The 9,574-nt window shown below is 37.1% G+C and overlaps 1 pseudogene; it reads right to left on the bottom strand.

Annotated features, from left to right (window-relative positions):
- Positions 1 to 352: 352 nt before the first annotated feature.
- Positions 353 to 817, bottom strand: LOC116630290 (annotated as a pseudogene).
- Positions 818 to 9,574: the final 8,757 nt, after the last annotated feature.

Here is a 9,574-nt window from a genome sequence, read left to right as displayed (position 1 = left end):
ACATTTAACCTTTTTACTGATTCTCTTCTATATTGCTTAACTTTCTACAGTAAACATGTCATCTTTTATGTTCCAGGGGAAAAAAGTTATAAAGCTAACCTCAGCATAACTACATGAAAAAAAAATTCTGGCAGGTCATCTCCCAGCCACTTATATGATTTTACCCTTTCACGTTAATGATTTCACTGATATCAAGTGCATCCTGAGATGGACAATCTTAGATGTTATGATAAGTGGTCCTGATAAAAGAGTGGTTAGAAGTGTGAGACAGGGCTAATACCACATGGAATTATGTTAGATCTTCTTCTTCTTTTTTTTAACAACTGATAATCAGTTTATTAAAAAGGTTGATTTAAGCATCTGCAATGGTGACTTCAACCTCAACTCCTGGCTCAATACTGATGGAAGTAATCTGCTTAACAATTTCAGAAGGACTGTGCAAATCAGTGAGTCACTTGTGGATCCTCATCTGAAAACGATCCCGTCTTCGAACCTTCACCACAAGGAGTTTTTCTTGTAGTGATTCTCAGAGTCTTGGTAGGCATCCGAACTGGTCCTTTCACTTTGAGATTCTTTTCCTTTGCGCCTCTGATCAAGTGAGCACATACCTTTTCCAAAGATTTTACGTTGCGGCTGGTGAGAGTAATTCTAATTCGGTGAATCACCACCTCCGGTTCCACGGGGGTCTTCCCGGGCTTTTTGAGGAAGACGCGGTCGCAGCTACAGCGGAGGTTTGGACACCCCGCTCCTGCTCCCGACTCACCGCTGTTCGCTCTCACCAAGGAACAAGTCGGTCAGGAAGCCCCACCGCAGCCATGGCTTTTAAAGATATCCTTTTGAATGTGAACGTGAGCAGGTTGAAAACTGCCCAGTAATTAGATGGGTGAACATCTTTTGCTTCAATCTCTGCTCCTCAAAATAATGCTGACCTATTTAAGTGGTTCCTTTATGGGTTCCTCGTATTGATAGCTTTGGTTCAGCTGTTATTGGTATGATAAAAATTTAAAAGGCTGATATCTAGAGTTAATTTTTTTAAATTTTATTATTTTTGGGTGGGCATAAAAGCAAATACAGTCTTGGGGCGCCTGGGTGGCTCAGTTGGTTAAGCGACTGCCTTGGGCTCAGGTCATGATCCCAGGGTACTGGGATGGAGCCCGGCATTGGGCTCCCTACTCAGCAGGGAGTCTGCTTCTCCCTCTGACCCTCAGCTCTCTCATGCTCTCTCATTCTCTCTCTCTCTCTCTCAAATAAATAAAATTTTAAGTGAAACTGTATTTCCTTTTTATTTTTTTAAAGATTTTATTTATTTATTTGAGAGAGAGAGAATGAGAGAGAGCACATGAGAGGGGTTAGGGTCAGAGGAAGAAGCAGACTCTCTGCTGAGCAGGGAGCCCGATGTGGGACTTGATCCAGGGACTCCAGGATCATGACCTGAGCCGAAGGCAGTCGCTTAACCAACTGAGCCACCCAGGCGCCCCTGTATTTCCTTTTTTTTTTTTTTTTTTAAATAAAGTTAAGGCAATTTCTTTGTTTGTTTCCAAGTTTTTATTTAAATTCAAGTTAGTTAACCTATAGTGTAGTATTCGTTTCAGGAGTAGAATTTAGTGATTCATCACTTATATATAACACCCAGTGCTCATCACAAGTGCCTTCCTTAATGCCTATCACCCATTTTAGCCCATCCTTCCTGCCACCTCCCCTCCAGCAACCCTCAGGTTCTTCTCCATAGTTAAGAGTCTCTCATGGTTTGCCTCTCTGTTTTTATCTTATTTTATTTTCCTTCCCTTCCCCTATGTTCATATGTTTTTTTTTTCTTAAATTCCACATATGAATGAAATCATGTGGTATTTCTTTCACTGATTGACTTATTTCGCTTAGCATAATACCCTCTAGGTCCATCCATGTTGTTGCAAATGGCAAGGTTTCACTCTTTTGATGGCTGAGTAATATTCCATTGTGTGTGTGTGTGTGTGTGTGTGTGTGTGTGTGTACACACCACATCTTTATCCATTCAAGTTGATGGACACTTTGCCTCTTTCCATAGTTTGGCTATTGTTGATAAAGGCAACTTCTTTTTTAGTCAGTATATAGAAGAGGCTTGTTTTCATTAGTTATGTCATTAGGCATTCTACCTTATTTGATGGAACTATTTCCATTATAATTGGTGTTAGTCTAATTATAATATCCTGCCTTTTGTGTATAATTTTGATATATTAGCTCCTTATAATTAATCACATTTTAAAAATAGCAGACAAGGGATGTATTTGTGCCCATTATTGAAAATGAAATTAATGTATAACCCAGATATTAGTTGGGGCTTCTGGTTCCTGAAGACTTAGGTAAATTTGGTTCAAACCCTCAATATCTCAGTTATTACGTATACAGAATTCACCACAAAATTTCTGTGACTTCCTGTACTTCTTTCTTTTTCTTTTTCTTTCTTTCCTTCCTTCCTAAGAGTTATTTCAGAGAGAGAGTGTGTGCTGGGCGGGTGGGAGGGGCAGAAGGAGAGGGAGAAAGAGTCTCAAACAGACTCCATGCTGAGTGTGGAGCCCAATGCTGGGCTTCATCTCATGACCCTGAGATCACAACCTGAGCCAAAATCAAGAGTAGGACTCTCAGCTGACTGTGCCACCCAGGTACCCCTTTCCATACTTATTTCTAATGGTCACTCCTTTTTATCATCCATCGTAGCATATTTTTCCATTATAATCTAGCCTACACCAGCCAATATGAAGACCTTCATCATTTCATTTTCCATGAAAAAATCGAATCAGTTATGATTTTGTGAATTAAGTAGCATTATTGAAAACTTGAAGGGCTGTTAGGAGAGATCACATCACACAATCTTTGATCAGTTTCCTTGCCTCACTTGTCAGGCTCTGCCTCCTTCTAAATGCCCATGCCTCTGACAAAAGACCTTTCTCATGATCTGCAGACCTCTGAAAAGTATAACTTATTCCTATCAGTTTTACTCCTTCTTTAATGGGGAACATTCTCTTCAAGTTTATTCTGCCTGCCTCTGATACCTGGAATTATGGAAAATACACTTTCCTATTTCATTATATTTCATTTTTCTAATCCACCACAATGATGACCTGAAAATGTAATGTTGCTGACACTTATGCACAAATTGTGGCTGGGGTGATACTCTCATTCAGCAAACAAGTATTTATTAGGCAACCTCCAGGGACTGAATACTATGCTAAGTACTGGGGATACAAAGACATAGTAATGAGAAAAATACCTTTTAAAACCTTTTTCATTTGAAAAAAATATAAAGTTATAGAATGTTACAACTAGGAAGGTGCGTGGTGGTCACCTATTTGAACTCTTTATCTTCATACAGATTAGAAAACTAGGGAATAGATTGCAGAACTTGTTGATGGCAGAGCTGGGACTGGTAGCTATGTCTTCTGTTTCTTGGTCTGGTTCTTTTTCCTAGACAACTTGTATTATGGGGGATTTTGACCAAGTGAGGATATAGGTGAGATGTGTTGGGGAAACGCCAAGGGGAAAAATGTAAGAAGTACACAGGGAAAAAAGAGTAAAACAAGCTGGGTCTCATGATGAGAAAAAGTGAGAGAGGATATGCCAAGCCACAAGGCAGCACTGGGTTCATCAAGTAGGAGTGGTTCACCAGCAAAGTGAGGTGTGTTGAAAAGGGAATGAACTTAGGTGTATGCATTAGTAGGTGGGAAAAGAAGAGAGAAATGTAAAACCAGTGCTTCCTGAAGCTTGCTAATGTTTCATATCATTTATTCAGACTGTCTGATGGTACCCAAAATTTCCTCTGATGTCACTTTTTTTTATGTGGGCTATCAGAGTAGGAGTTGGTAAATTTTTGAAAAATTGGGCCATCTTTGTGGCATTCTCACAGGGTTGGGAAAATAAACTGAATAGTTTTTTTTTTTAAAGGTTTTAATTACTTGGGAGACAGAGAGCTAGCACAAGCAGGGGGAGTGGCAGAGGGGGGGAGAAGACTCCCTGCTGAGCTGGGAGCCCTATCTGGGGCTCAGTCTCAGGACCCTGGGATCATGACCTGAGCCGAAGGTAGACACTCAACTGACTGAACCACCTCGGTACCCCAAACTGAATGTTTAAAAAAGGAAAAGAAACTCTCTTCTCTTAAAAGATTCCTTGGTATCACTGGAGTAGACCAAATAGTTCCAAATAGTAAAATTAAATGTGACAGTGTTAACCAAAGAACCTTAGATATAGACACAGATACATGATTTCTATGGTCCAGAAGCTACACAACACCAGACTACTTGGAAGTGGTGATAGGGAGAGGATGGAAATACCGCTGAAGACTTGGTTTGTTCCCAAGTACAATAAAAAGGGAAGCACCCATGATGCTCAGGAATGCTTTTCCTTGACCTCTCTGTTGTACAGTATTTTCATTCTCAATCAGCACACAATTTGACCTTGCATGTAATTGGTAAACTGGGCCAGTTAGAACCCTATTTTTTTAAAGTTTACTGTTTATAAGACTAAACACCTACTTAGAGTAGAACATAAACATTTAAGAATAGAAAACCAAGCAGAGCAAGGCCATGCAGGAACTAGAACTGGGAATTTAACAAGTGAGGTGCTTCCTCTGTCATTTCAGTCTGCATATTCTTTTTATTCCTGCTTCTGAACGTCTCTTTGCAAACCTAAATGGTTTTTATCGACACCTGGCCCAATGTGGCTTCCCTGGCCCAATTCTGCATGATCATTCTTATAATTCTTATATCTATGATCATATTATTGCTGCATTACTTGTGTTTCATAGCTCAAATTTATCTTTTATTGAGGTATAGTTGACCTACAATATTATATTAGCTGCAGGTGTACAACAGAGTGACTTGACATTATTTACATTATGAAATGCTCACCACAATAAGTCTAGTTACCATCTGTCAGCATATAAAGTTATTATAATATTGACTATATTCCCTATGCTGTACTTTGCATCCCTGTGACTTATTTTACAACTAGAAGTTTGTACCTCTTAATCCCCTTCACCTATTTCACCCATCCCCCTACCCTCCCACCACCAGTTTGTTTTTTGTATTTGAGTCTGTTTCTGTTTTGTTCATTTTTTAGATTCCACATACAAGTAAAATCATATGGTATTTGTCTTTTTGTCTGACTCATTTCACTTAGTATAATACCTCAGGGTCCATCCATGTTGTCACAAATGACAAGATTTCGTTCCTTTTTAATGGCTGTGTAATATTTCATTGTGTACATACTACATTTCTTTAACCATTTATCTATTGATGGATACAAGTTGCTTCTATATTTTGGCTTATAGATAGTTCTGCATTGAACATAGGGGAGCATATATCTTTTCAAACAAGTGTTTTTGTTTTCCTTGGATAAATACCCAGATGTGGAATTTCTGAATTCTATGATATTTCTATTTTTAATTTCTTTGAAGAACATCTATAGTGTTTTCCATAGTGACTGCACCAGCTTATATTCCCATCAGCAGTGCATGAGGATTCCCTCTTCTCACATCCTCACCAACACTTGTTATTGTCTTTTTGATTCTAGCTATTCTGTGAGATAGTATCTCATTGTGATATTGCAAAACCTTATTGTGAGGGTTTGATTTGCATTTCCCTGATGATTAGTGATTTTGAGCATCTTTTCATGTATCTGTTATACCATCTATATATCTTCTTTTGAAAAAATGTCTATTCAGGTCCTCCACCCATTTTTAAAAATTGGATTATTGTTTGTTTTTTGTTTTTTATTTTGTTTTTGTTTTTAGTATTGAGTTGTATAATTTCTTTATATATTTTGGATATTAACTCCTTATTGGATGTATCATTTGCAAATATTTTTTCCCATTTAGTAGGTTGCTTTTTCATTTTGTTGATGGTTTTCTTCACTGTGTAAAAACTTTTTAATTTGATGTAGTCCCAGTTGTTTGGTTTTGCTTTTATTTCCCTTGCCTGAGGAGACCGATCCATAAAAATATTGCTAGGACTGATATCCAAAAAAATACTGCCTATGTTTTCTTCTAGAAGTTCTGTGGTTTCAGGTCTTAACATTTAGGTCTTTAAACCATTTTGAGTTTCTTTTTTGTGTATAATGCAAGAAAGTGGTCCATTTTCATTCTTTTGCAGCTTGTCCAGTTTTCCGGACACTATTTATTGAAGAAAATGTCTTTTCCCCATTATATATTCTTGTCTCCTCTTGATTAATTGCCTCCTTGTAGATTAACTGATCATATAAACGTAGGTTTGTTTCTGGGCTCTGTATTCTGTTATTTTAATCTGTGTCTGTTTTCATCCCAGTGCCATACTGTTTTGATTACTATAGATCAGTAGTATAGTTTGAAATATGGGAGCATGATACCTTCAGCTTTGTTCTTTCCCAAGGCTATTGGCTATTTGGGGTCTTTTGTGGTTCTATACAAATTTTAGGATTATATGTTGTAGTTCTGTGAAAAATGCCATTGGTATTTTGATAGGGATTGCACTGAATCTGTATATTGCTTTAGGTAGTATGGCCATTTTTTAAAAAAGATTTTATTTACTTATTTAATTGACAGAGACAGTGAGAGAGGGAACACAAACAGGGAGTGAGAGAGGGAGAAGCAGGCTTCCCGCCGTGTAGGGAGGCCGATGCAGGGCTTGATCCCAGGACTCTGGGATCATGACCTGAGCCGAAGGCAGTTGCTTAACCAACTGAGCCACCCAGGTGCACCTAGTATGGCCATTTTTAACAATGTTATTTCTTCCAATTCATGAGCACAATATATCTTTCATTTATTTGTGTTACCCTCAATTTCTTTCATCAGTTTCTTATAGTTTTTAGAGTATAGCTCTTTCGCTTCCTTGGTTAAATGTATTTCTAGGTATTTTTTTTAATGCAATTGTAAATAGGACTGTAAATTTCTTTTTCAGATAGTTCATTATTAGTATGTAGAAATGCAATTGGTTTCTATATTTTGTATTTTGCAACATCACTGAAGTCATTTAATAGTTTTAATAGTTTTTTTGGTGGAGTCTTTAGGGTTTTCTATATAAAGCATCATGTCATCTGCAAACAGTGACAGTTTTACTTCTTTCTTAACAGTTTGGATGCTTTTAATTTATTTTTCTTGTCTGATTGCTGTGGCTAGGACTTCCAGTACTATGTTGAATGAAAGTGGCAAGAGTGGCATCCTTGTCTTATTCCTGATCTTAGAGGAAAAGTCGAAAGCCTTTCACCATTAAATATGATATTAGCTGTGGGTTTGTCATTTTTGGCCTTTATTATATTAAGGTATGTTCATGTCATACTCTTGTTCACCCTGTACCTACTTTGTTGAAAGTTTGCACAATATGGATGTTGTTTTTGTCAAATGTTTTTTCTGTATCTATTGAGATGATCATATAATTTTTATCCTTGATTTTGTTAATTCCAGGTATATCAAATTACTGATTAGTAAATGTTGAACGATTCTTGCATCCCTGAATAAATCCCACTTGGCCATGGTGTACGATCCTTTTAATGTGTTTTTTAATTTGGTTGTTAATATTTTGTTGAGGATTTTTATATCTGTGTTCATCCCAGATCTTAGACTAATTTTATTTTTGTAGTGTCTTTGTCTAACTTTGGTTCAGGATAATGCTGGCTTCCTAGAATGAATTTGGAACCATTTCTTCCTCTTCAGTTTTTTAAAATAGTTTGAAAAGGATAGGTATTAATCCTTTTTTAAATGTCTGGTAGAATTCAGTGAAGCCATCTTGTCCTGGACTTTTGTTTGTTGGAAATTTTTTGATTATAGATTCACTTTCATGACCTGTAATCAGTCTATTCAGAGTTCCCATTTCTTCCTGATTTAGTCTTGGAAGATTATATGTTTCTAGGAAATTATCCATTTCTTCTAGGTTATGCCATTTGTTGGTGTATAATTGTTTATAGTAATGTTTTATAATCTTTTATATTTCTGTGGTGTCAGTTGTGACTTCTGTTTCATTTTTTATTTTTTTATTTGGCTTATCTCTCTTCTTGATGAGTCTAGCTAAAGGTTCATCAATTTTGTTTATCTTTTCAAAGAACCAGCTTTTGGTTTTATTAATGTCTTCTTTTTTTTTTTTTTTTTAGTTTTTATATCCACATTGATTTTTATTATTTCCTTCTTTACTAATTTTGGGCTTTGTTTATTCGTTTTTTAGTTCCTTTACGTATAAGGTTAGATTGTTTATTTGAGATTTTTCTTATTTTTTAAGGTAGGCCTGTAGTGCTACAGGACTTTATCTCTTCTTCAATTCTGAATGATACCCTTGCTGGGTAGAGTATTCTTGTTTCCTTTCAGCACTTTGAATATATTGTGCCACTCCCTTTTGGCCTGTAAAGCTTTTGCTGAAAAAACAGCTGATAGCCTTATGAGTAGTCCCTTATATATAACTAGTTGCTTTCTCTTGCTGCTTTTAAGATTCTCTCATTATCTTTAAATTTTGGCATTTTAATTATTACATGTCTTGGTGTGGACTTCTTTGAGTTCATCTTGTTTGGGGTTCTCTATGGACTTGGACCTGATTTCTGTTTCCTTTCCCAGGTTAGGAAAGTTTATAGCTATTATTTCTTCAAATAAGTTTTTTTCCACTTTCTCTCTCTCTCCTCCTTTTGGGACCCCTTATGATGTGAATACTGGTATGCTTGATGTTGTCCCAGAGGTCCCTTAAACTATTCTCATTTTTTAAAAATTTCTTTTTCTTTTTGCTATTCAGCTTAGGTGATTTCCACTACCCCTTCAGATTGCTGATCTGTTCTTTTGCATCATCTAATCTTCTATTGATTCCCTCTAATGTATTTTTTATTTCAGTTATTGAATTCTTCCACTCTAAGTGGTTTTTTAAAATATTTTCTATCTGTTTGGTGAAATTTCACTGTGTTTATCCATTCTTCTGCCAAGTTTGGTGGGCATCTTTATGACAATTACTTTGAATTCTGAACAGGTAGATTGCTTATCTCCATTTCATTTCATTTTTTTCTTATATTTTGTCTTAGGTTTAGAACATATTCCTCTGTCTTCTTATTTGCCAGATTCTCTGTTTTTTTTCTAAGTATTAAGTAGATCAGCTATATCTCCTGGTCTTGTAGTAGTGGCCCTATGTAGAAGGAATTGCCTTATGTAGAAAAGCCCATTCTCCCCCGCCCCCATCACCAGAACTAGGCATTCCATAGGTGTCTCCTGTGTGGGTTGTATGAACTCTCCTGTTGTGGCTGGGCCATGACTACTACAGGAATGCTGGTGGATGGGCTAGCCTAGTCCTCTGTGTGCCAGCTTTGTGGTGGGAGTGCTGGTCCTAGCTGAGGCTTCCTGCTGGGTATGACAGGATGAGAACTGCTTTGAAGAGGCACCCCCTGGGGCAAATGGGTTGGGCAAGATGTGTCTGCTCATAGCTCAAATTCTTGAGAGAGAATCTGGTTCATTGTACTCAGCTTATATCTTGGTTTCCTTTTGAAAAGTGTCCACTGTTGGTCAACTCAGCTTTGGCTAAAGAGGAAGGAAGGAATGATGAAAGCCTCTTTCTTCAGCAAGGGAATATGGTTTCCTGTTTTTAGAGAAAGTCCATGTGCTTGG

The sequence above is a fragment of the Phoca vitulina genome, unplaced genomic scaffold (assembly GCF_004348235.1).
Source record: "Phoca vitulina isolate PV1807 unplaced genomic scaffold, GSC_HSeal_1.0 scaffold3, whole genome shotgun sequence".
Taxonomy (NCBI): Eukaryota; Metazoa; Chordata; class Mammalia; order Carnivora; family Phocidae; genus Phoca; species Phoca vitulina.
The sequence above is the reverse complement of the archived record's forward strand: the minus strand, read 5'-3'. Positions and strand labels throughout refer to the sequence as shown.